A 27,216-nucleotide genomic window follows, 5' to 3' on the forward strand; every position below is an offset into this window, starting at 1 on the left:
GGGGCTGCAGCATTATTAGGGATCTTTTTGTGTTGGAGGGGTTGTAGGGGAGGAGTTTATGGAAGCCGGAATTTGAAGGATTAGTGGTAGTGGGGGGTGGGGATCAGATCAGAAGGGCGGCAGGGTTTTTTTCTGTTTTTCACTATAGGAGTATCACTTTACTGGTTATCTTTTGAAGATATCCAGTTAAGTGGCAGGTTATCCAGCCACACATGGCAGGATAACTTTAGACCTACTCTGAAGAGGTCTAAAATTTATTTGGTTAACTTAGCTGGTTATAGTTAAAAATTGGCTGTTAACCAGATAACATAACTACTCCCCAAAAAGCCCCAGAATGCCTTTTTATCCAACTATATTTTAGCCTGATAATGACTTAGGCTAAAATCTAGCTGGACAAGTGGCTCAATATTCCAAAACTTGCTATTTAGATGGATAACCTGTGAGTTATCCATCTAAATTGCTTTGAATATTGCCCGCCTATGTTTAGAAATAGAAAACGAATTCCATGATCAAATGTAATCCTGACCCAGTCCTGTCCTAAGAGGGAGGGGCTTACACTTGGTACTGGGGCTGTCCTACCCCTCTATCTGCCCTGAATGCAGGTCTTGATTGAGGAGAAGAATAATCTTTAAAATGCAAATAAAGAAGCTAGATGTTGTGGTAGTGTACGGAAGTAAAACTTGAACATAAATAATATGGCATTTGGTACAAGTTTCTCTGGTTATCTCCATAATACAACTGATACAACAGCATATTGCTTAAGGTGCATGTTCCTTGTGGATCCGCAGGAGATTGGCGGCTAAGAAAAATGTTCATCCAGGTTCTTCAAAGACAAGCCTAAGTTGTTGAAGGAAATCAGGAACACTGTGGAGCAGAGCGTCCTCTCTCTCCCACATGGGGAAGCGCAAGTTAATGCCGTACCACGAAGGAGTGAGAGAATCTAGAGGAACTTGGAGCAATCTGTTGGAACAAGCTGGACTGTAGTTCAAAATACATTCTACATTGGTTCAAGAACCCTCGGCACTCTTTAGGATTGCCCATATTGTGAGGTGGTACCGGAAGCTCGGGTACTAGTCGGGTTACCATGGTGGCATTAGAAGAGGAGATGACAGCAACAGGAGAAACTGGCGCTAGAGTCAGAGCATCCATTAGCATTGTCAGCTTTTCCAAGGTTGTGGTGACCTAGTTCAACACAGTCTATTGTTCTGAACTATTGGGCCAGGCACAGGATGGCCTGAAGTGAAGACACGACCACCGGGTCCATGGCCTCACCAACCTGTAAGAATTGTAGACCCTTGTTGCTGTGGGGAGGTTGACTCAACTTACAGGAAGGCCCCATACTTTCTCCCCTACAGCTGGCAGGACTAGGCTGGGTACTAGATTGGTCTAGGGCTTCACCTATACCAGTCCCTTTCCCTTTAGATTGAGCCCTCGGATTCGGGGGCCAGCAGTCAGTCCAAGGGCAGGCAAGGGAGACAACGAGAGAACAAAGACACCAGGACAAGGATGACAAGTCTTGCTCGGCATGGGGAGACGAGGCAGATGGCAGGGCTTAGAGAGATGAGATAGGCAGGCAGGGCTTTGAGAGACAAGGCAGGCTGGGAGGATGGAGAGATGAAGCAGGCAGGGCTTGGAGAGACAAAGAAGGCAGGCAGGAACTGGAGAAAGGATCAGAAACACAGAGCAGCAACTCACCACTGCGGAAGGCAGGTGATCCGTTGCTGAGGTGCTGGTCTATTGCATGGCTGGGTTTTAAATACCCAGCTGTGTGATGTCATCTGCCACCGCTAGCCAAAGCGATTCCCACTGCAGGGTCTTCAAAGTTATGTGTGCACCTAGGGGAAACCCCAGGAAGAAGATGGCAGTAGCATCCCTGCCACAAAGCATGATCTGGCATCAAATTTTGGTTCAATCTAGTAAACTACTGTGACCAGACTTCAGGTGAGGGAAGGTTGAGCTGTACATGTCCCTCAACACTGGATAAAAGAGCCAAGGATTTTGGTTTACTCTTCCAGGGAGTTAAACATGCTCAAGCTACAGCATCCAGCCTGGGAGCGTTTACCTCCTTTCTGCATTTATTTCAGCTGGGGCCCATCGTTATGTGCACACCCAAGTCAAGACTGGGGATTTGGGGGAATTTTTTTATTTTTTGAATACCTAGATGTAAAGTACCTCTTAGATTAGGCTATACGGTTTTCCCCCCCTTTTTTGCACGATGTAGCCCAAGTACATGGTGCTGCACAACTAGCAATGTAATAACCCCGATAAAGAGCAGAAACTTTAGAATACAAACAGCCATTGACACAGTACACATTTTATGATGGTCATTCATATTTTCCACATATGATGTTATAAGAGCCATTTTAGCAGAATCCATAATTGTTTGCTGCACAACTAGCTGCAGTGCCAGTTGGTTCACTGGTTCAGCCACATTGCTTATTTCAATTAAAATCTCCCATTTTATTTTATTTTTCACTGCTATAAGTGCTTTTCTGTTCTTATATGCCAATTGATGTGTATATATTTTCTGTTCCTCTTATTCCTATTCATTTACTGTTATTTACAAGTTGCCAGTAAAAGATGTTAAGTGTTTATTCTTGGTGTATTGATTGAATATGATGTACTGTGAAACAAATCAGGGCTACTCAAGAAGGGGCACTAGAGATGGTTTTGGGGTTGGGGATGCAGTCTTGGCCTTTCAAGGTGAGTGAACCCACACAGATTTATCATAATATTTCTTCTATGGTTAACTTCCCCTCCCTTAGCCCAAGTAACTTAAACTATCTCAGAGGGGGTCACATAAGCATAGAGTTCTATAACGTTTAACACTTTGTGGGATGTCTCTTCTCCCATGCTAGAGGTGGCAGATCACAGCATAAGAGATAAAGTTTGGATGTCAGTGGAGTCATTGGTAACCAGAGGTTGTGCCATCAATGGTAACTGAGGACAGTGGAGTATGGCTGCACCGGGTATCATTCAGTAGAGAGTCTGAACTATAGCAGGAAGAGTCCTTAGGAAGATGAAGGTCATATACTTTGGGAACAATAGAAAAAGAAATGAAAATAAGTGTCTCTGTCTCAGAAAATACAAAATATGTGAGGTAATGGGTGAGTATGTGAGTTTGAATTCCAACCATCATCTAGTGATTGTACCCATTTGAGATGATCTAAAGCATATTATCAAATTGATCACCAATATTTATAAAAGGTAAATTACAATTTTTTGGCCTGACTTTGTGATCACAGGCCCCGCACGACTGGGCGTGCATGCCGTGCATTTGCTTGGGATGGTGTACTCTGAGGAGCGGCGAGCCAGCGGCAGCAGGAGAGGCTGCAGGACCACCGGTGGAGTTCAATCTCCCGGCAACTGAAGAATGAGTCCGCTGGTGGGGATTAACCTGCTTCAAGTAAAGAAGGAAAGAGGCCACAGGCTGCAGGTGACTGAAGAAGGAGAGAGGCTGCCGGCAGCTGAAGGAGTGGCCTGTGTTTTTGAGTGTGCATGCACCTGCGCACATCTTCCGTTCCCCTCCCCTAAGTGGGAAGGCCATTGGGCTGTGAAGGAGCTCATCCCACCATGGCCCCATGACTATAGGAGACTGTTAGGTTTTGTAGGTTTTGTGGACCCTTGGACCAAGGTGGGAGATGGCGCTACCTGAGGGTTGGGCCCCACAGATCCCCACCATCGGGAGGCGAGAGGACCATGGAATTGGCCCAGGAGAGATGAGGCATAGAAGAGCTGTCTGCATCATTGCAATGTGATCGCAGGCACCTGCACTGAAGCAGTACTGCGGGGTGCCCTGAGAAGTGGGGTCTGAGAGAGATAGTTTAGTGGTATCACAGTGCTGGGCAGGACAAGAGATAAGATATACCAGAGGAAGGATCTCCAAAGCAGAGATGCACAGGGCAAGTCCTGAGGAACGGGGAGTGTGGAGACAGAATCTCTGGTGCAGTAACACTGAGGCTACCCCGAGGAGCGTGGGAAGTGTGGAGACAGGGTATCTGGTGAAGTAACGTTGAAGCTACCCCGAGGAGCAGGGAAGCATGGAGACAAGGTTTCTGGTGTAGTAGCGCTGAAGCTACTCTGAGGAGCGGGGACAGCCATTGCCGACAGTCATAACAGAGGCCCTAAATGCTTATGTGTGAGCTTGTATCTGTGTGTGAGTGAGAGTCTGTGTGTGTCTGTGAGAGCCTGTGTGTGTGTGTCTGTGTGAGAGCCTATGTGTGTGTGTCTGTGTGACAACCTATGCATCTGTATGAACTCATTGTGTGTGTGTCTGTGTGAGAGCCTGTGTGCGTGTGTCTGTGTGAGAGCCTCTGTCCCTGTGAATGTGTCTGTGAGAGCCTATGTGTTTCATATAGGCTCTGAGAGGCGCCCATACACATAAATAATATATCGGTGAGGGAGAAGGAGCCTGTATATGTGAGAGACAGAATGTGTGAGAGAATGAAAGTATTATTTTGTGTGTGTGTGTGTGGTGTGAGAGAGGAAAGAAAAATTTGTACAGCTCTACCTCCCCCAATCCACAATGATCTGAGGGTGACTGAAAATCAAAAGATCCCAGGTATGGAGAGCAAGAGATTTTTAAATCCTTACTAGTTTTAATTATTGGGTGTAATTTGATGTTTCTGCTCTTTTGAAATATTTAATTTTTGGGAGGGAAATAGAACATGTTTTAATTACTGGATTTTTTATTCATCAGATATTGTGAAATATTTTATTGGTATTTGGGAAATATTGGATATTCTATTCATTAACTGGTTTAAAATATTTATTCTTTTTACAAATATGATTTTACTATTATGACTGAAGTTTTATATTTCTTGATTTTATTATGTAATATGTTATGAAGAATGGCAATGTTCCTGTCTTTCCATTGTTAAACTGCATGTAGAGGCTGGCATGTTGTGGGTTCCAGTTCAGTAGTTCTCAGCACATTTCTGTTTATACTTCCTGATCTCTTCATTCTGTATTTGGTGAGATTCCCTCTGTGTTCTGCATATGTGATGGAGGTGAGGGGGTTGGGGGCCTGTCAGTTTTTAAAAATATAGATTCCAGGAGGGAGCTGGCATTATTTGATGGGCCAGGACAGAGACTGAATGAATCGGGATGGGGGGGTGGCAGTACAGTAATTGTTCGCACAGGGCAGCAAAAAACATAGCACCGGCCTTGTTTCCAGAACATTTGTGCCAGAAGATCTCAAAACATGGATTAGTTCATACCAGTGAAACCTATTGGCTACAAAGCACTAGTTTTCAGAGTGCAACAGCTTGTGTATGATAGTTATTATTCTAAATTGAGATCTCCATTTGATTGGCAACCAATGTAGGGACTACATTGTTGAAGTGATGTGATCTGTTCTTTTTATGCCACTTATCAAGCTTGCTGTGTCATGCTGTACCAGTTTTAGAGACTGTAATAATTTTGCAGGAAGTCCTACATACAAACTACTATAAGTAATTTAAATTACATAGAACCAGAATTTGGGTGAGTGTTTGGAATAAATCCGGTTTAAAAAAATGCCTAAGGGGCCTATTGTTATGAATACTGGGACTTACTGCTGTCCCCAGGGGCCGGACGGACTGTCGGCACTGAGGCGGACCGCTTGTGCTCCCTCAGCGGCAGTAGCCGCTGCCGTTTCAAGATGGCCGCGGCGTTTCTTCCCGTGAAGCTAAGCTCCGCCCCCTGACTTCTGCTAGGGCCGCGCGGGCGGCTCTGGCACTTAATTTAAAGGAACATTCACAGGATGTGAACTGGTTCCTTCCTGCTGCACTCTCATTGGCTGGGACTATTTAAGCAAGGTCTGTACTCTCAGACCTTGCCTTGACTTCTTGGCTCCTGGGTTTGTTCTGTTCCTGGTTCCTGATTGTCTTACTGTGTTGATCCTGGTCCGGCTGACGTTTCCCCTGGTTCTTTGATCCCTGGCTTGGTGACGATACTCTCTGGCTCTCGATCCCTGGACCGGCTGCGGACATCTCTGGCTCTTGACCCCTGGACCGGCTGCAGACATCTCTGGCTCTCGATCCCTAGACTGGCTGCGGACATCTCTGGCTCGCGACTACTGGACTGAACTTCTTAAGAGATCCTCGGGATTGGCTCCTCGACCCGCTGAAGGCGTCAGCTATTGTTGTCTCGACCCGCTGGAGGCGCCAGCATCTGGATTACTCGACCAGCAGGAGGCGCCTGCATCCAGATCTTCTTCATTCCTACCTGCAATCCCGAGGATCGGCCTCGCCTACCGACGGTGGCCTAATCGGTCATCGCCGGACCAAGGGTCCACACCTCAGATCGTAACGTAAGTCAAGGCCATGGACCCGGCAGAGGCCTCAGCTTTACGAGCCATTCCAGGCCTGGTCAAAAAATCATGGAGCAACAGAGTATGCTCGAATCCATGGCCGCCTCCATGGAGCGGCTCAACGCTCGGCTAGATGCGGTGTGGCCAACCAGCCAGGTATGTCTGCCACAGCTCCACCGGTCGCACCTGTTCCACTCCCAGCACCGAGCAGCCTCCGTCCAGTTCTTCCACTTCCAGCACCACCACGATACGCCGGAGATCCCCGTCTCTGCCTGGGTTTTTTGGATCAATGCACGATGCATTTCCGACTACAATCACCCTTCTTTCCAGATGACGTCACCAAAACCACATACATTCTGTCCCTGTTGGAAGGCAAAGCTCTCACCTGGGCCTCTCCTTTATGGCAACGATCGGATCCAGTGTTGCAGAACTACTCTCAATTTATTGAACTGTTTCGGACTACCTTCGAGGAACCTGGGAAACAAGCTGCTGCCGCTACTGATTTACTTCATCTCCGTCAAGGAGGACGTTCTCTCACGGATTAAAATATCGACTTCCGCATTTTAGCCAACGAACTCCATTGGGAGGAGAGTGTTCTTCGGACCAACTATCTAGAAGGACTTACTGCAAAAATCAAAGACGAGTTGGCCGCTCGAGAACTTCCGTATTCCTTAAATGGCACCATTGAATTGGCTACCAAGGCTACAAGAGAGAGCACGAGAGGGTGGTAACTGGAGGAGACAGTCTACGTTTTCCCAGGCTCCTCCGCCCGCCAATACGACTCCTCGGGAAACCCCTACCAGTGAGGGTCCCAGGGACGAACCTATGCAGCTCGGAAGGGGTCCGTTGACTCCGGAGGAACGCTTGAGACGGCGCAGATCTGGGCTTTGCTTGTACTGTGGTGGTTCCGGACATCGTTTAGCAAACTGCCCTATTCGTCCGGGAAACTTCAAAGCCTAGGGACTTTGGGGGGCGTTTCCCTGGGCCTTTCTTCTCCAAAACCACCACTCACTCTACCAGTAACTCTTCATTTGAACGGACGGGAATTTACCACCTTGGCACTAGTGGATTCAGGAGCCGGAGGAGATTCCATTCTGCAAAACCTTGTGGATAAACTCCACATCCCAGTCCAACTTTGTCAAAAACCTCTAGTCATTTCCTCCATCCATGGTGAACCTTTACCCGGCAGGATTACGCATCAGACGGAACCTCTGGACTGTTTTATTGCACCGGACCATTCTGAACAAATTACTTTCTATGTCCTTGAGAGAGCCATTCATCCTGTGGTATTGGGCATACCTTGGTTGCAACGCCACAACCCCCAATTTGATTGGACTTCCTTATGGCTGACACAGTGGGGTCCTGAATGTTCTGGGACTTGTTTGAAGGACTCCGGTTCCGCTTCCATTTATATCTGTGCCTCGATTCTGGGGGAATTACCCACTCCCTATAAACAATTTGCAGATGTATTCTCTAAGAAAGCGGCCCATGCCTTGCCTCCTCATCGGGCGTTCGACTGCGCAATCAAGTTGGTGCCTGGTTCCACACCTCCACATGGGCGAGTTTACCCCTTGTCTGCTGCTGAAACTCGAGCCATGACCGAATATATTCAGGACAATCTGCAAAAAGGATTTATCCAGCGATCCACCTCGCCTGCGGGGGCTGGATTTTTCTTTGTGGAAAAAAAAGACGGGACTTTACGCCCTTGCATCGACTATAGAGGACTCAATGCTATTACCATCAAGGATTGGTATCCCTTGCCTCTCATTGCGGAATTATTTGACCGTCTGCAAGGAGCTCAAATTTTCTCCAAATTGGATCTCTGTGGTGCATACAATTTGGTACGAATTCAAGAAGGGGATGAATGAAAGACTGCGTTCAACACCAGAGATGGACATTATGAGTACTTGGTAATGCTGTTTGGTTTAACTAATGCTCCTGCGGTTTTTCAAAATTTTAGTAATGAAATCTTTAGAGACCTGTTGTATACCTGCGTTGTGGTATATCTTGATGACATTTTGATTTTTTCTAAAGACCTACTAACTCATCGCCAACACGTGCTACAAGTATTACGACTCAGGGACCATCGATTGTATGCTAAACTGGAGAAATGCGTTTTTGAAACAGAGTCTTTGCCATTCCTGGGTTACATTATTTCCAAACGAGGTTTCCAAATGGACCCAACTAAAGTAAAAAGCATACAAGAGTGGTCACAACCGAAGGGTCTAAAGGCTTTGCAAAGATTTCTAGGTTTTGCCAATTATTACAGACATTTCATTAAAGACTTTTCCAAATTATCTGTACCACTTACCGCGCTCACACGTAAAGGAGCTATTTTCACCAGTTGGCCCACAGCCGCAGAGGAAGCATTTCAGGCTCTTAAGAACTCATTTTTACAACAGCCCTGTCTCCGCCATCCTGACCCAAGTCGCCCATTTACTGTTGAAGTCGATGCATCCACCGAGGGAGTAGGAGCAGTATTAAGCCAGTATGATGCGAAAGGTACGTCTCATCCCTGTTCATATTTTTCAAGAAAATTTTCTTCTGCTGAGCGCAACTATGCTATTGGCGACAAAGAATTATTGGCCATTAAACTCGCATTGGAAGAATGGTGACAATGGCTGGAGGGGGCCCAGCACAGAACCACTATCTTTACTGACCACAAGAATCTGATTTACTTACAACAAGCTCAACGTCTTAACCCGCGGCAAGCTCGCTGGGCATTATTTTTTTCACGTTTTGATTTTGAACTCTGGTATCGACCTGCAAGTAAGAATATCAAAGCGGATGCACTATCCCGGTCCTTTGTCTGCGAGGATGGAGAAGAGACTTTGCAGAATATCATCGATCCAGCCCGTATCATTCTTGCAGCTACCGTCTCTGTTCCGATGAGGAAAACAGTGGTTCCCAGCAGACTCCGCAACAGGGTACTGAAATGGGGACATGATTCCCAATTCGCTGGACATCCTGGACGCAAGAGAACACAGGACCTCCTTCAACGATTCTACTGGTGGCCAGGGATGTACAAAGACATTCGTGTGTACGTAGACTCCTGTCCCGTTTGTGCCCAACATAAGAATCCGGTGGGGAGGCCGTGGGGACGATTACAACCATTGCCGGCGCCGACCAAACCTTGGACGCATATCTCCACCGACTTTGTGGTTGATTTACCTGCTTCTGAAGGACACACAGTTATCTGGGTGGTGATTGATCATTTCTCTAAAATGGCTCATTTTACACCCCTGCCCGCCCTTCCCTCTGCTCCTCGTTTGGCTCAACTATTTATGTCACATATATTCTGGCTTCATGGCCTACCTCTGCACATTACTTCCGATCGAGGTTCACAATTCACCGTCCGATACTGGTGGAATCTTTGTGCCAAATTTCAAATTGCTTTAGATTTCACTACCGCCTTCCATCCGCAAGCCAATGGTCAAGTAGAAAGAAATCGTACTCTCAAACAGTTCCTACGGTCTTATGTTAATACTAGACAGGATGACTGGGCTGCGTTGTTGCCGTGGGCGGAGTTTTCATATAACTACCACACTTGTACATCGACCGGATCCTCCCCGTTTCAAGTTGTGTTTGGCTATCAACCTACACCACCTGTGCCTCTACCCCTGGTGGTGCCCTCTCCGGCGGCTCAACTTACTGCCACACAGTTCAAGCAGTTATGGGTACACACTCGACGCATGCTCCGTAAAGCAGCTCTTACGGCTAAGAAGTTCGCAGATAGACATCGGAGACCTGCACCTCAATTTCATCCGGGTGATAAGGTGTGGCTGAGCACCAGGAACATTCGTTTGAGGGTCCCCTCTATGAGATTGGCTCCCCGGTATATCGGTCCTTTTCCGGTGACTAAAAAGATCGGTCCTGTAACTTACCAACTACGCCTACCTACCTCCCTTCGCATCCACAAGGTTTTTCATGTATCCCTGTTGAAACCATTGCTCCTCAAATGGCCATCTCGGAAGGTTCCTGTGTCATCACACGTTCAGCTGGAGGAAGACCCGACGTATCAAGTCCGAGAGGTTCTCGATGTTTGGAGACGAGGCCGTAGATGGGAGTATCTCTTGGCGTGGGAAGGATTTGGGCCTGAGGAGAACTCCTGGGAACCTGCTACTAATATCCTGGACAAGGATCTTCTCAAGAATTTTCATACCAACCACCCGGGAAAACCCAAGCCTTCTAGGGGGAGGCCTAAAGGAGGGGGTACTGTTATGAATACCGGCCGCGGCAAGCCGCAACCGGGACTTACCGCTGTCCCCAGGGGCTGGACGGACTGTCGGCACTGAGGCGGACCGCTTGTGCTCCCTCAGTGGCAGCAGCCGCTGCCGTTCCAAGATGGCGGCGGAGTTTCTTCCCGCGCGGCTAAGCTCCGCCCCTTGACTTCTGCTAGGGCCGCGCGGGCGGCTCTGGCACTTAATTTAAAGGAACACTCACAGGATGTGAGCTGGTTCCTTCCTGCTGCACTCTCATTGGCTGGGACTATTTAAGCAATGTCTGTACTCTCAGACCTTGCCTTGACTTCTTGGCTCCTGGGTTTGTTCTGTTCCTGGTTCCTGATTGTCTTCCTGTGTTGATTCCTGGTCCGGCTGACGTTTCCCCTGGTTCTTTGATCCCTGGCTTGGTGACGATACTCTCTGGCTCTCGATCCCTGGTCCGGCTGCAGACATCTCTGGCTCTCGACCCCTGGACCAGCTGTGGACATCTCTGGCTCTCGATCCCTAGACTGGCTGCGGACATCTCTGGCTCGCGACTACTGGACTGAACTTCTTAAGAGATCCTCGGGGTTGGCTCCTCGACCCGCTGAAGGCGTCAGCTATTGTTGTCTCGACCCGCTGGAGGCGCCAGCATCTGGATTACACGACCAGCAGGCAGCGCCTGCATCCAGATCTTCTTCATTCCTACCTGCAATCCTGAGGATCGGCCTCGCCTCCCGACGGTGGCCTAATCGGTCATCGCTGGACCAAGGGTCCACACTCAGATCGTAACACCTATTCATTTTTACAGAAGGAGATCCTTACTAATTTCTGGATTTGCGATTTGAATATTAATTGTGAATCTAGATATATACCTAGATTCTGTACCTCATTGCACACAGAGAGTGATATCCCATTATAATTGACAATTGACATGCCATCAATTGATGCATGTCTTCCCAGGGATATAGGCTGACTGCTGAAGTTGGTGGTGCATCAGAAAATTTGCTGCTGATATGGGACTGTCTAAGCTGCTTTCCCAGCCCAATAACAACAAAGGCCAGGCCCATAATGTCTCCTTTGACACTGTAAAATATCGGTACACCTGGTCTTTTCTTTACACTTATTGAGAGCAAGCTAACATATATTTATAGGACCTCCCTTCTCAGGGTCATGGTATATTTACCAGACTCATGGTTCGGGGTCCATTTTACTTTATATTTTTTTGTTAGTTATGTGTCATTTTTCACCAATCACCATTTTTTCTTTTTTTCAAAACCAATGAACAAAGTCACTTTTCGAGTCACTTTTCAAAAGTCACTGAATTCAGCATCAAAGGTACTTATCTGCACAACCCAACACGATCGCGTTTCGGACCACATCCCTTAGGGTCCTGCTTCAGGGGACTAAGATTTTCATCATTTTTCTGTGACAAAATAACCAACGAAAAAATTCAATTGCTGCATTCAGTCATATAAGTTCTTTTGTCCGCGATCCCGGCGTTGGAATCGCGGACATGTGTGACATGTGACATGTGTGACATGTGTAACATGTGTGACATTAAGCCAGCCTTTGATGCCAGGTTATGGGAGGTAGTTCAGAGTGGTGGCAACAGAAGCAGAGCTTTCTTTTATGGGTAACTGGTGCCAGCAGTCACAAACTGCTTAAGCAAATCTGTTGCCTGAAGATAGAGATGAGATGGCTCCACCTCCCATTTAAGTACCCAAAAGGGACAGCCACTCCAAGAGACAGGTCGCCACCAACACTTCAAAAACAAAATTCTAAGTCAGTAATAGTCACACAAACAGCTTCCACTGCCTGAAAGTTTGAATTAACTTGTGAAGTAACAAAAAGCCCTTCAAAAAAGACACTCAAATCCTAATGTGAGAGAGAGAGCATGCAAGTCTGTGTGTGTGAGAGAGAGTGTGTAAGACAGCATGTGAAATTGAGAACCGTGTGTGTGAGAGAAAGCATGTGTGTGTGTTTGTGAGACAGCATATGAGTGAGAGCCTGTGTGTAAGACAGCATGTGAGAGTGAGCACGTGTGTGTGTGTGTGTGTGTGTGTGTGTGTGTGTATGTGTGTGAGAGAGAGAGAGAAAGAGACAGTGTGTGAGAATGAGATCCTCAGTCTGCATTTGAGGGAGGAAGGTGGAAGGGGAAGAAGAAACAGGAATAAAAAGATATCCTGTAAAAGGAATTGAGGAAAGACCAAGAAAGGGAACTTGCAAAAAAAAAAAAAAAAAAAAGCCTGGGACCAACAGATCAGGAAAATAAGATCATACAATAAAAGTAAAAAAAGAAATAAAAATTATTTTGAATTTTAGTGATTGACATATGTTATCTTCAGGAATGTGCATTAAATATTTGTATTTTGCTCTTTCTTTGGTATTCCACTGTTCAGATCTGGTATCTTGAGCTTTCCATTTTAATTTTGTCTGCACATTTCTGTTTCTAATTTGTAGTCCCTTATTCTGTATTAGGTAAGGTTCTGTCTGAGTTCTGCACGTGTAACTTGAGGTGCATTATTTCTGCTGGCATGCAGTATTTCTATAGAACTTTGTAGCAGTGTGGCTTGTGCTGTTAACCCCAGTATGGGATGTATTAGTGTTCTAGGGCATGGTATATATTTGCATTGCTGTCGTGTCATAGATAAGGCTGCTGCAGTTTGAGTCTTGAGATAGTGCTGGTATGGTATGGCAAGGTTCTGGGTGTCTTTTTCATTTTTTTTGCTGGGGTCTACGTTACTTCTCAAAGTATTTGGCAGTGAAGGGTTTGCAGTTACCGAGATGAGTGTGAGTATGGAAGAGGAGGAGAGCAGACAACAGAGTGTGTGTGCATATGCATGAGAGTCTGGGGAGTGAATGAAAGGAATTAAAGTGAGTGTGTGTGTATTTGTGAGAATGAGCATGGATATATGAGAGAGTATAAGAGTGAATATGCCAGTGTGTTAGTGTGTGTGCGTATGTGAGAACGTTTGTGTGCATTATGCTAGCAATGTTCCCTCGAAGGACTGGATTACTATGAACATAAAATTGGCTTTTTGCATCAAAGAAAGTAGTGCTCACAATTTTTTTTCTCACAAGCAAAGGTTTTTGCACACAGAAACCCAAACCTTCAATTGAGCGTTGGTTATGGCTACTAATCAATTAGTGCTCTTAATGAAACCAGAAAATGTTTAGAAACCTGGTGGCATTAATAACTATCTGAGAAAGCTTAAAACACTGAAGGTGTTTTTTTGTATTAAATTGGAAGATTTTAATTATGCTTACTCAGCTAAACCAGCTGAGTAAGTATAATTAAGCTATATCTTAATTATCTTTTGTTTTAATATAACTGAATACAAAGTCTGGGGGCTGCAGCATGTGGCATCAGTTGCTCTTAATTACCACTGAGATATTTTAGAGCTGCAGCAACTTTCCAATGGTTTTCTTAACTTGAAAGTGTATGTGGAAGAGTTATTAAAAATGTCATGGTTAGCTTTAGATAATTGTGAAAGTTACACTTACAGGACAGTTACTGGAGTTGAGTGCTACTAACTGTAATTAAGGCTAGGGAGTTAACCTGTTGAATTCCTTAACAAGTGGCTGTTACCAGCACTGCTCTGTAAAGGAGAAGGAAAAAGAGTAACACCATGAGATAGTCAAAAGCCACTTATCTGGCTAAATTACAGCTGGATAACTACTTCAAAAATTAACCCCTTAAATTCCCATGATATAAAGTGACTTCTTCCCATGCCCAGAATAACCCCTGCCATTTCCTCGAATAAGTAGAATGGGGGACAACTGAGGGTTCCAGACAGACCTGGATGTTAGCCATCTCCATATTTTATGGAGAGGAAAAACAAATAAGGAAGATTTAACATACTGGGAGACAGAGGTGGAAAGAACATGAAGCATGTATCTCATAGATAAAAGGGACACCAGAGCTGCTTCCAAATCTACATCTTAATAATAGCTAGTTTTCATAATCCAATCCCCAATATGTCATAGATTAATCTCATGATTATAGGTTCTCAAATTTGGCAAACCCAGTCCTCCTTTATTAAAAGGCTTCATAAGAACATTCAGAGTCATTCTGGGCTGCTTGTCCTTCCCATAGAAAACAGCAAATTGTGAGGCCCATAAGGGAGAACACTTAAAACATAGAACCATTTTTTGAGAATTCTCAATAAGGACAACAAGAATTGCATCCAAATAAGCACAAAACCTGTCAGTAGTTTCTTGTAGCCTTGAATTATTAGTGTGATAAAGGGCAGAAACATCTCTGAGAAGCCATATTCCCAAATATTTGATTTTATCCTTGGCCCATTTTAGCGGAAAATAACCCTCCCTATGATTGGTATCCCAGTCAGCAAATGGTAATGCTTCAGACTTGTCCAAGTGTAACTTAAACCCTACAAAAATACCATATGCTTCGATTTCTTGAAGAATCGCTTGTAAGATCTGACAGGGTTCAAAACATGAATGAACAAGTCATCAGCAAAGGTTGCTAATTTGAAAGTGGTATTTCCAAATTTTATTCCATGGACATCCACAGAAAATCCCAAGATCCTCAGAAGAGGATCCAGAGAGAGTACAAAAAGTAATGGGGATATTGGGCATCCTTGTCGCATTCCCTAGTTAGAACAAATTTCTTGGGAAACTCCCCATTGACCAGAACCGCAGCCTGAGGGGCTGAGTAAAGAGTAGTGAGAAAAGAGATAAATTGTGCCTCAAACCCATGTAAGAACATAAGAAATTGCCATGCTGGGTCAGACCAAGGGTCCATCAAGCCCAGCATCCTGTTTCCAACAGAGGCCAAACCAGGCCACAAGAACCTGGCAATTATCCAAATACTAAGAAGATCAGTCTAAGGGTTTTGAAAATAAATGTCCAACTGACCCTGTTGAATGCTTTTTCAGTTTCAAAGCTAATTAACAAAGATTTCAAGTGGTTCCTATGGGAAAAATCCACAGAGGTCAGTACCTGACTAACATTTAATTGGCTTGTCTACCTTTAACAAATTCCACCTACATTGTGTTGCACTTGGAGGTGGAGCCTTCTTCTGGAGCAGTATAGCGTGGCTCCCTGGTTGGACCCAGGAAGCACCTGCCACCAGGAGGCGGAGCACAGGAAGAGACCGAGGCTAGCTGGAGCTTCACCACTGGAAGCCCGCGGTCCTCCCGGGTGGAGCCCTTGGGGACCCGGGCAGCTTGGACTTAGGTGGGCCTTGCAGGGTCTCCCAGAAAGTAAGTTCACAATTGTGCCCACCAGGATCAAGGGTGCGCGGTCGATGTCTAGACTGGAGGCCTGAGGGATCAAGGAAGGCCAGTACGTGTCTGCGATGACAAGGCTAGGAGCAGGGCCAGAATCCAGGAGGTGTGGTCAGTAGTCGCAGAGGTCAAGTTCCATAGATCAGTCCGAGAGTAGTCATCCAAAGCAGGGGTCAAGTTCCAAGGATCAATCGAGAGTAGTCAGTCAAAGCAGAGGTCAGGTTCCAGAGATCAGACGATGTCAAAGAGGCAGGCTGAGGTCAGTATCCGGGCAGCAATCAGCATGGTCAAGAGCAGGCAGAGGTCAGTACCAGAGAGTTAGTCCAAGAGGTACTACCTGGGGGGAAGCAAGATCAGACAGATGCTGGAACAGAAGGATGCTGGAACAGGACTGGAACAGGACTGGAACAAGACTGGAACAGGTGGATGCTGGAACAAGACTGGAACAGGTGATGAGACACGGAGGCAAACTAGTACACACACGATGTCGACCCGATTGTCAAGGCAAGGAAGTGCAGGCAGGCACTTCCTCTTGTACTGCGTTCAATCAGGGCGCGCCGTGGAGCTTGGACCTGTCTCTGGCCCTATAAGGGACTGGGCGTTCTGCGTATGCGCGCCTAGGTTGGGACCACTGCCACGGAGGACGCCGAGCCCTGCCGTGAGTCCTGGTGCGCTAAGGAAGGCCTGGTGACCGTCGCTGCGGGACGCCGAGGCCTGGAAGAGCTTGTGGCTGTTGCTGGAGAGGCCGACCCGGGACCTGCAGAGGAGTTGGAGAGGTGAGCAGGCCCGTGCGCGGGCCGAGCATGGACGGGGCGTGCAACAAGTACCCCTCCCCCCCCATCTAGGCCTCCCTGTCCTCGGGCGAGGTTTTTCAGGATGAGCCCTGTAGAATGTTCTGATGAGTTCTTTGTCTAGCATATTGTGGGAAGCTTCCCACGAGTTCTCCTCTGCCCCGTAACCCTCCCAGGATAAAAGGTATTCCCATCTGCCTCAATGCCGATGGACATCGAGGACTTCTCTTACCTGGAGTTTGGAATCTGGTTCTGTGGAGATCCGAGGTGGCAAGAGTTCTTTGCGAGATGGCCAGGATAGGACTAGCGGCTTCAGCAGGGATACATAGAATATGTTGTGAATACCCATGGCACGTGGCAGTTGTAATTGGTAGGACACTGCTCCTACTCTCCGGAGTACTGGAAAAGGACCAGTGAACTTAAGTGCCAAACGATGTGAGGGGAGTCGCAGCCTTATGTGTTGGGTACTCAGTCACTCCTTCTGGCCAGGACGGAAGAGTGGAGCGGGACATCTGTGAGCATCTGATGTATTCTTGGAATGTTCGGCGGCTTGATTGAGGCGTTCTTTAACTGATTCCACACCTGACTAATGGTGTGAGCCATGAATTGAGCGGCTGGTGATGGAACAGTGAGGGGTACTGGCCAGCCGGTAACCAAAGTTGTCGACCAAAACACCTCAGAAAATGTGATACATCGGTGGCAGCAGCAACATGGGTATTATGCGACAACTCTGCCCAAGGCAGCAGGTCGGACCAATTGTCCTGTTGGTCATTCACATATGAACGAAGGAAGATCTTCAGGGTCTGATTGGTTATTTCTGCATGGCACAATGCGGAGTACCTTGCAGCAAACTGTGGTCCTCGGTCTGATATGATCTCTTTGGGGAGACTATGGAGGCAAAAGACATGCCTTAGAAACAATTTTGCCAATTCTGGAGCTGATGGAAGGCCTTGTAGGGGAATGAAGTGACCTATTTTAGAAAAACGGTCAATGATGACCCAGATCATGGTATTGTTCTGTGACTGTGGTAGGTCCGTGATGAAATCCATCAATATGCTTGACCAAGATTTGGTGGGAGCTGGAAGCAGTTGGAGGAAACCCCATGGTCACCCTGTAGGGGGTTTCAGTTGGGTACAGATGGGGCATGAATCTATGTAGTTGAGGGAGTCTTGCACCATACTGGGTTGAGAAAGCAACAAGGAAGGCTGTCTAACAAAGCCGTTGGGGCAACAAAAGGAAGATTAGAAGCCAATATGTCCAAATTCCGATCTTTTATTGAAGACTAAAATATAACAACGCCCAACTCAGGCCGAGTTTCGCCCTATATCAATGGGGCTGCATCAGGGGCTTCGTTAAAAATCAAATCATATTCATATCGGTACAGGTGGAGTGTGATGAATTGCATCAAACTGGTCTTCATGTAAAAATCGTAAAACATACAATGTGTTGGAGTCACTGTTGTTCTTTCATAAACACATACAGCTACGGCGTGCCATTCATTTATAAGCAGCAAGTACGCATCCGCTCGTGGTGCATTCAAAGGGCTGGGTCTCTGAAGGAATGCTTGAAAATGGTGACGAACTCTGCTAACTGGGAGAGCATGGGATCGGAGCATTCCCACAACGGAGAAGCCCATGCTAGAGCCTTCCCTTCTAAGCGGGACAGGATGAAAGTCACCTTCGTGGTTTCCTTCGGAACAAGGAGTGTTGCAGTGCAAATTGCATGAAGCACTGATTGAGGAAGCCTCGACAGAGGTGTGGATCTCTGTTGAATCGAGGAGGTGCTGGGAGAGCCAATGATGCTCTGGGTAGCAGGGAGGCCAAAAGGCCCATGGGATTGGCCAGAGCTGTATCTCACAACAGGGAACGAAGCTCTTCAACTGAAAAGGCTAATGATTCCAAGCTCGTTTATGCTTTTGGACAGTTGCAGCCAGACCCGGTATGGGCCCGGGAGGTGGGACTTCTGCCGAGGTGCATGGCCTTGGCAACCTATTGCGCTTGGAAGTGAACACTTGTTCTGGAGCAGTATAGAGTGGCTCCCTGTCAGACCCAGGAAGCACCTGCCACCAGGAGGTGGAGCACAGGAGGAGACAGAGGCAAACTGGAGCTTCACCACTGGAAGCCTGTGGTCCCCCTGGGTGGAGCCTTTGGGTTCCCGGGCAGCTTGGACTTTGGTGGGCCTCGCAGGGTCTCCCAGAAAGGAAGTTCAAAGGTGTGCCCACCAGGATCAATGGTGCGCGGTCAATGTCTAGACTGGAGGCCTGAGGGATCAAGGAAGGCCAGTACAGTATCTGCGATGACAAGGCTAGGAGCAGGGCCAGAATCCAGGAGGCATGGTTAGTAATTGCAGAGGTCAAGTTTCAAAGATCAGTCTGAGAGTAGTCAGTCAAAGCAGGGGTCAGGTTAGTATCTGGGCAGCGATCAGCGTGGTCAAGAGCAGGCAGAGGTCAGTACCAGAGAGTTAGTCCAAGAGGTACTACCTGGGGGGATGCAGGAATAGATGTGAGATTATCCTGTTGGGCTTGATTAAAATGCTTATTTCTTCCACTTATTCTGTAAATATTCATGGAATTTAGCATTACGATATAATCGGGCCCCAATTAATGCCATCAATGAGGTCAGGAAGCAGGAAGGCACCATGATGCAGTGGGTTCAGGTTGAGCACACCCTCTTGTTGCAGTCCTCCTGTTGCGTTCGTGCCTATTCTCGCCCCTCGCTCCATCCTCTCTGACCTTAGGAACGACTCTCTTCGGCCCTGATAAATAGATGCGACCACGGCTTCTCCCTGCCTCTTGAACCCGGAGTCCCCAGGAGGGCTTGACGCTACAGATCTGCCATGTTCCTGATGACGTAGGCGCGCATACGCTCCAGACTTGTACCAGCAAGGGCGCGAACCTCGAGGGCATCCCCCCGTAGTGACATCATCCAACTCCACTTTAAAAGGTCCTTGTTTGCTAACCTCTAACGAGTTAGCAAGGAACTCTCCTTGGACTTGCTTCGGCAGTCCATGCTATTTGCAACATAGATCCGAGTCATCTAAGGGAAATCCTTCCCTGCTCCTTGGGGGCTCCGCTCTCTCTTCTTGATTTCAGATTACCAAGACGGGATTCGGTACTCGCTCCTCAAGGGCCTACGTCCTTGTATCCTCAGAAGACTCCTCAAGCCTGAAGACGATCGCAGACGTGAACACAGTGAGTTCTATTGCATACAGGAATCGGTACTCGCTCCACGAGGGCCTACGTTCCTAGAATCCTTTACATATTTCTTCTACCATTAGAAGCCATACTATTCATCTATTGCGAGTTCTTATTACAGGCTATTCCTAAGAACCAGTGCTCGCCTCGGCTCCTGCTCCTGTGTATACTGAAGCCTCTCTACGGCAAAGAGATCATTGCTGACATCTACTATTGTGAGTGTATCATCTTGTATCCAGTAGGGATGTGAATCGTGTGATCGATCATCTTAACGATCGATTTTGGCTGGGGGGGGGGGGGGAATCTGATCATCTTAGTTTTTTAGGTTAAAAAATTATTTTATCGGGGAAGGGGCGGGAAAACCGGCCACACCAAAAAACCCTAAAACCCACCCCGACCCTTTAAAATAAATCCTCCACCCTCCGAACCCCCCAAAATGTTTTAAATTACGTGGGGTCCAGTGGGGGGTCCCGGCGCGATCTCCCACTCTCGGGCCACGGCTGCGTTAAGAGAAATGGCGCTGGTGGCCCTTTGCCCTTACCATATGACAGGGCAAAGGTAGCACCGGCGCCATTTTGGTTCCTGTGACCCGACGTCACGAGTGCAGGAGATCGCTCCCGGACCCCCGCTGGACCCCAGGGACTTTTGGCCAGCTTGGGGTGTGCTGGTTTTCCCGCCCTCCCCCGATTTACGATTTTTGACGATAAATCGGGGGAATTGTTATTGTATCGTGGCTCTAGCGATTTTTGACGATTTAAAATATATCTGACGATTGTTTTAAATCGTCAAAAAACGATTCACATCCCTAGTATCCAGTATACCCTTTCTACTCACTCTCCTAGTCTCTCTTCCTACAGCTCAGCGAGCAGAGATTCATTTCCAGTATCAGGATTTCAGCCTTGTGGTGCACATCGACTCACTACTGCCACCTATGGAGGATCAGCTTCCAGCCTAATAAAAGAACTATTTGTGTTTCATTCATATTCTAGCCTAGTCAGTGGTTCCTCCCAGGATTTCCTCCTGGGGCGCTGTCATCTGCCATCGGCCCAGGGGTTCACTATTCCTCCATGTGGTCACTCCGTATACTACTAACGACCACTACCACTGCTTAAGGAAGTATTTTATAGATAACTATTTCCTCTTCTATGGGACTTGCCAGCAGCCTATATATCACAGCTTACCACTCCATAGCAAAGGCATGATAGATTACTATCTTAGTAGTGAAGTATATATATATATATTCTGTAGCTCCTTCCTCTGAAGAGTGCCATTGAACCATACAGAATACTATCTCCTTCTTACAAGAGCATTCGCTACAGTTGTGCTACAGATTACTATTTCACCCTCCTGACAAGGCTAGCATTACAGATAGTTAACTCCTCCCTTCGGGAGGAGCAGATCATGATACATTGCTGACTCCTGCCCCCTAGAGGAGAAGAGTGGTAACAGTTTGCCATTTTCCTAGCAGAGCGGTATAGATTGTAACTCCTTGACAGGATCCATAGCAGATTACTGACTCCTCATCAGGAGCGCTGACAGATTGTTAACTCCTTAATAGGATTGATAACAGATTGCTAACACCTCTAGCTGGGTCTTTCTTTACCAAAAGGAGGATCTCTCCAGATTGCTTCCCTGACTATGGTCATATCTGAAGAGCAGGTAAAGGCTGGAGACCAGACAAGGCTGAGAGACCAGATAAGACTGAAGCTGAAGACAAGGCAAGTCTGAAGTTGAGGATGAAGCCTGGCTGAGACTACAGATAGGCTTGGATGAAGACAGGCTCGGATGAAGCTGTACTGAAGACAAGACAAGATGGGCGATATTTTCCTGAGGCAGTGCTGTTTTGCACAGCCGAGGTTTAAATTTTCTCCTTCTAAATCTCCTTCTTTGTTACCCTGTTAATTGTAAACCGATGTGATATGAAAATGAATGTCGGGAGGCACCGAGAGTGTGGATTCCCGCTGTGGGCTTTTATAGTTTGTGCGTGCTGTGTGCTTATACTTAGGGGCAGAACAGGAGCAGCAGCAATTCCCTGATGCATGAAGCGATAGTATTCTGCTTTCGGCATCTGGCTGAGTGTAAGAGCTTGTGGGGCTGTCCTGGAAGTGGTAAACTTAACAAGACTAACCCACTAATTGGGCTTGGACTAAAGAGAATACCTGACTTGGCTGTCAGAGCATAAATTGACAGTACTTTAGTAAATTTTATTATTGTGGAATCAAAACATGTAAGTAAAGTTCAGGAGGAACTTAATTAGTAATACCATAGTAGATACTTCAGTTAATTTATTTTCATGATAAAAGAGAAAAGTACTGCTTGGTACCAGAAAGAGGAATGACAGCAAGTGAATTAGCTCATTTTGTGTTTTCTGCAAATAGAACAAATTAAGTAAATTTCTTGTGAGCTGATTGATCATATTAGATCTTGTGGTAATAATAATTTCTAATTGCTCTGGTTTACTTATATACTTTCAGCAACAAATGTCTACAAAGGAAACAACTCAAAACTACTTACCTCATAGATTTATAAATATATTTTGCACTGTGAAAGTATAAGATAAGACACTTAATACTTCCAAGCATCAAGTGAGTATTCAAACAGGACTGCAAGCTAATTTTACTTCCAGTACAGTTGAGGAAAAGGTAGGGACTTTGGCAAGTCTTTGTCATTTCTTTCAACAGCTACCAGAAGCTACCAGCAACTAAAAGATGGCTGGGAAGTACAGGCTGGCGCTGTCACCATTGTTACCAGTTCTACCTCTGTCCAGAAGGATGACCTGATCCACAGTGAACAAACATTTCAGTGTGAAAGATGTTTGCAGATTGGCTCCCTTAGGAATAGAGACAATCATGGAATCATGTCCGACCCAGCCATGGAATCATGGAATCATGTCCGACCCAGCCATTGTATATTCATTCGTGTTCATTCTCCAGTTTTTTTCTGTCCTTTGTTTCCTGGCTACTATAGCCCCCAAGTTTATGCTCCTTGTTATTTGTAACTGCGCCTCGGCCTTCTTGTTATATGGTTTTTGTTAAGTTAACCCCTAAGTTTGATGTAAACCGGCCTGATATGAAGCTTGTCATGAAGTTCGGTATAGAAAAATGTTAAATAAATAAAGAAAGAAAGAAAGAAAGAAAGAAGCTGATTTAAATATAGTAGCAGTCAAGGAGACCTAGTACACAGAAAATCATGACTGGGATATAGTTATACAGGGTGACAATCTATTCGGAAAAGATCAGGTAGAAAGGAAGGGAGGAGGCATGGCATATATCAATAACAATATAAAGCAATAGAATTGCTGAGCTTACGAGGTAACTAGGAGGCACTGTGGGCTAATCTGGAAAGAGGGAAAAGAACATTTTTATATCAATGTAATATACAGACCTCATCACAGAGAGAGGAGATGGATATAGATTTAATGGAGGAGTGAGGGAGTATATAAGAAACTCCCTCAGAATACATTAAAGGACTGACCACAGCTATCTGGCCTGGTCCTGCTTAAGTTCCAACCCAACAAGGGATTCTGGGCAGGGAGGATCCATTCAGCCTAGCATAAGAAGACAGGGCCCAGAATGGTGGAGTAGGCCCCGGGAAGCAGGCAGATATTCAGTGTATGCCAAGACCAGTTATGTTTGAGTTTTATTCTTACCAGCACTGCAAGGTAAGCAGCTTTTGTGTTGTGTTTTTTCCCTTTATATATAGAAACAGCCAGAGGCTGCCTCCTTTATTCTACTGGCTGATTCCCAACCACAACCACCCCAAGTTATCACAGGAGGATATTCACAGGATTGTTGTGAAAAGTCAGTTGCTACTGCTACCAGATTTCAGTCTGCTAGGTGTTGATTGGGACATCCCTGCTGCAGTATCTTCTAGAAGCAGGGAAATCCTGGATTCTCTGCAAGGATAACTGTTTATCAACTGGTAATGGAATCTGCATGGGAGGGGGGTAATACAGGGACAGTATTTCTGATGATCTGGGAATCAGTGACCACCAGATGGTTTGGTTCAATAATTTAACTGCAAAAGCAAGGATCCTAGACTTCAGGAAAACCAACTTTCTTAAAATGGGGGAGTACCTCAAGGAGTTGTTAGCTGGATGGAAAAATCTAGGGGAAGTAGATGAATAGTGGGCAAAACTAAAAGGAGATATCATAAGGGCAACTAATCTTTTTGTTAGGAAAGAAATAAGTGGAAGAGAAAAAAAGGCCTTTATAGTTTTCTAAAGATGTAGCTGAAAACGTAAGGGAGTAAAGGTTACTGTTCATAAACTAAAAAAGATTGCAGAAAGAGGAAGATAGGCGATAATATCTGGAAAAATTAAATGAAGCTGGGAAAGTAGTCAGGAATGCAAATTTTCAAATAGAAGAAAAAATAGCAAATACGATAAAACAGTGTTGGATTCGTGGACCCTTGGGCCGATCGGAACCAGAGGAGGAGTTGCTGTAGATGGTGGCAGCAGTGGCCCCGACCGGGAGGCGGCAAAGACGGGCTCGGAACTGGCCGGAGGAGGAACTCTGGAAGCCCTATGCGACCAAGGGCTTCGGCGAGGAGGGTGGAGACGACGGAGCTGGTCCTGTAGTGGGAAGATCTTCGCCCTGGAAGCCGATCCTCCCCCGAGAGGAGCTCGTAGGAGTTCGGCCGCTGGGACTTAGGAGATTCACCCTGGAAGCCGGAGTCCCCCCAGGAGGAGCCTGTAGGAACCCGGCCGCTGGGACTTAGGAGGGCCCGCGGGGGCCGAGTCGGATGAAGTCCAAGATTGAGTGCCGAAGAGTTGTCGCTCGCCAGTCCAGAGTCAGGGACCAATGGATCACCGTAAGCCAGTCCGAGGTCAGGAGCCGAAGAGTCAACGTAAGCCGGCCCGGGGTCAGAAGCCAGAGGGTCACCGCAAGCCAGTCCGGGGTCAGAAGCCAGGGGATCACCGTGAGCCAAACCGGGGTCAGAAGCCAGAGAATCGTTGTAAGCCAGTCCAGAGTCGAGAGCCAGGGAACGCCGTAAGCCAATCCGGAATCAGGAACCACGAAGACCAAGAGGGCACGGGAACGCAGCAACTGGAAGCAGGGAATACCTGGGAACCTCGTTGCAAGGCAAAATCCAAGTCCAGCTGCAGGGTTTAAATACCCTGCAGTGTCTGATGTCATCAGGGAGCGTCCTCTGCTTTTTCCCGCGCTGGCCCCTTTAAATTCTGGCCTAAGACGCGTGCGTCTAGGGGGCGGGGCTAGCCGCCGAGGGACGCCGGCTGCTGCGTCGCAGCGAAGACGTGGTAGCAGAAGGGACTGCAGGCCCGGGCGAGGTGGGCAGACGCCGGGCCTGCAGCGGCCGAGGTCCCCGGAGGTCCGGGGAACGCGGGCCCAACGCGGAACCCTGTCGGGGTAGGTAGCGATTCCGGGGCCGGCCCGGAATCGCAACAAACAGGGCACAAGGCTTTTTTTTTAAGATATGTAAGTGATCGAAGGAAGTGCAAAAGTGGCATTGTGAGACTCAAAGACGAAGGTGAGGAATATGTAGAGGCTAATGAGGAAAAAGCAAATATTTCTTTTCGGTGTTCACTATAGAAGGGTCTGGAACAAGGCCACATAAAACAAACACAAATAAGATTGGAAGTGTTTGTGTGGAGTTAACTTAAAGTAAGGATGGATGTGGTTCCTAAATGTGAATGTAAGGAGGAGGCTGGAAACTACAGACTGGTTAGTCTGACATCTGTGGTGAGAAAATTAATGGATTTGTTGCTAAAAGAGAGGATAATGCAATTTTTGTAATCCAGTGGATTTCAAGATCCAAGGCAGCATGTTTTTATGAAAGGTAAATATTGTCAGACAAATTTGATCAATTTCTTTGATTGGGTGACCAGAGATTTGGATTAAGGGAGAGTGCTAGACATAGTGTACTTGGGTTTCAGGAAGGCGTTTGACATGGTTCCACACAGAAGATTATAAATACATTGGGGCAGATTTTAAAAGGTATGCACATGGTGTACATTTGTGCGCACTATCCGGCACGCACAAATGTACGCCCAATTTTATAACATATGCGTGCAGCCATGAGCATCTTACAAAATCAGGGGTTGGCACGTGCAAGGGGGTGCACACTAATGCACCTTGCATGCACCGAGCCCTCGGGGAGACCAGCTGGCTTTCCCCGTTCCCTCCGAGGACGCTCCGAAATCGGAGGGAACTTTCCTCCCCCCCCACCTTCCCCTCCCTGTCCCGCCCGAAAAAAAAAACAACCCGTACTTTTATCTCACAAGTTACGCCTGCGAGAGGCAGGCATAACTTGCACACGCCAGCCAACTGCCGATGCGTAATCCCCTGGCACAGCCACTGTGCAGGAGTCTTCGTCCACGTCTCCCTCCCTCGGACCGCCCCATCAAGCCCCCGGACCATCCGCCCCACCCCACCCCCTGCACGTTCATTCATAAAAGCCCTGGGACTTACACCCGTCGCTTAGCCTTTTGAAAATAGGCCCGGCGCATGTAGGACTTTTAAAATCTTCCCCATTGAGCGCCCTTGGTAAGGAACCTAGAATGACTGACTGGGTTAGAAGCTGGCTGAGTGTGAGGCAACAAAGGGTAATGGTAAAATTAGTTTTCTATGAGGAGGGGCATGTTACTAGCGGTATGAGACAGGGATTGGTCCTCAGAATAGTTCTTTTCAATAGTTTTTGTGACGACATAATGGAAGGATTCTCGGGGAAAATTTTGTCTTTTTACTGATGGTACCAAAATCTGTAACGGGACTGGCAGCCAGGAAGGTGTGTAAAATACGAAGAGGGATCTATCAAAGCTCGAGGAATGGCCAAAGGTCTGGGAACTAAGATTTAATGCTAAAAAATGCAGAGTAATGCATTTAGGAAGCAAAAGCACAAGGGTAAGGTTCAGTTTTGGAGGTGAAATTCTTATAAGTACAAAGGAAGAACAGTATGTAGGGGTAATTGTATCTGATGATCTTAAGGTGGCCAAACAGGTGAATAAAGCAATGATAAAAGCCAGAAAGATGCTTATTTATTTATTTAAAAGCATTTATATACTGTTTTTTTTAAAATAAATTTTTGTCAAAAACAGTTCACAAAGATAAAAATAAAACATAAAATAATCAAAATAAAATGGATTTTTTTTAAAATTTTACATAAAATAGTCAATGGCTAGTCAGAGTGCTAGCATTAAGGCTTTTATAAATAAAAAGGTTTTTTTTGGTGCCATGGGGCTTATTATTTTGGGGAATGGATAGGTAGAAAATGTGAAATATAGAGATTGTATGATATTATAAGGGGAGGGAAGGATGTATTGATTAAAGAAAGTATGAGGTGAGAGTTATGGAGAGAATGAGTATGTTTTGTAATTATAGATTGTATAAGGTGAGAGTTATGGAGGGTGGAAGTAACTTTGTAAATGTAGATTGGGTATTGGTAACAGTTTAGTTAGATGAGGTATTAAATGCAAGTTGGAAGAGGTAGGTTTTGAGAGATTTTTTGAAATGAGAAGGATTGGATA

At 46.4% G+C, this 27,216-nt stretch overlaps 1 protein-coding gene across 1 annotated transcript in view; it reads right to left on the minus strand.

Annotated features, from left to right (window-relative positions):
* LOC115092445 (vomeronasal type-2 receptor 26-like) overlaps positions 1–27,216 on the minus strand; it is a 167,881-nt gene that overhangs the window by 1,444 nt on the left and 139,221 nt on the right. The window lies entirely within an intron of this gene.

Source organism: Rhinatrema bivittatum, chromosome 5 (assembly GCF_901001135.1).
Source record: "Rhinatrema bivittatum chromosome 5, aRhiBiv1.1, whole genome shotgun sequence".
Lineage (NCBI taxonomy): Eukaryota > Metazoa > Chordata > Amphibia > Gymnophiona > Rhinatrematidae > Rhinatrema > Rhinatrema bivittatum.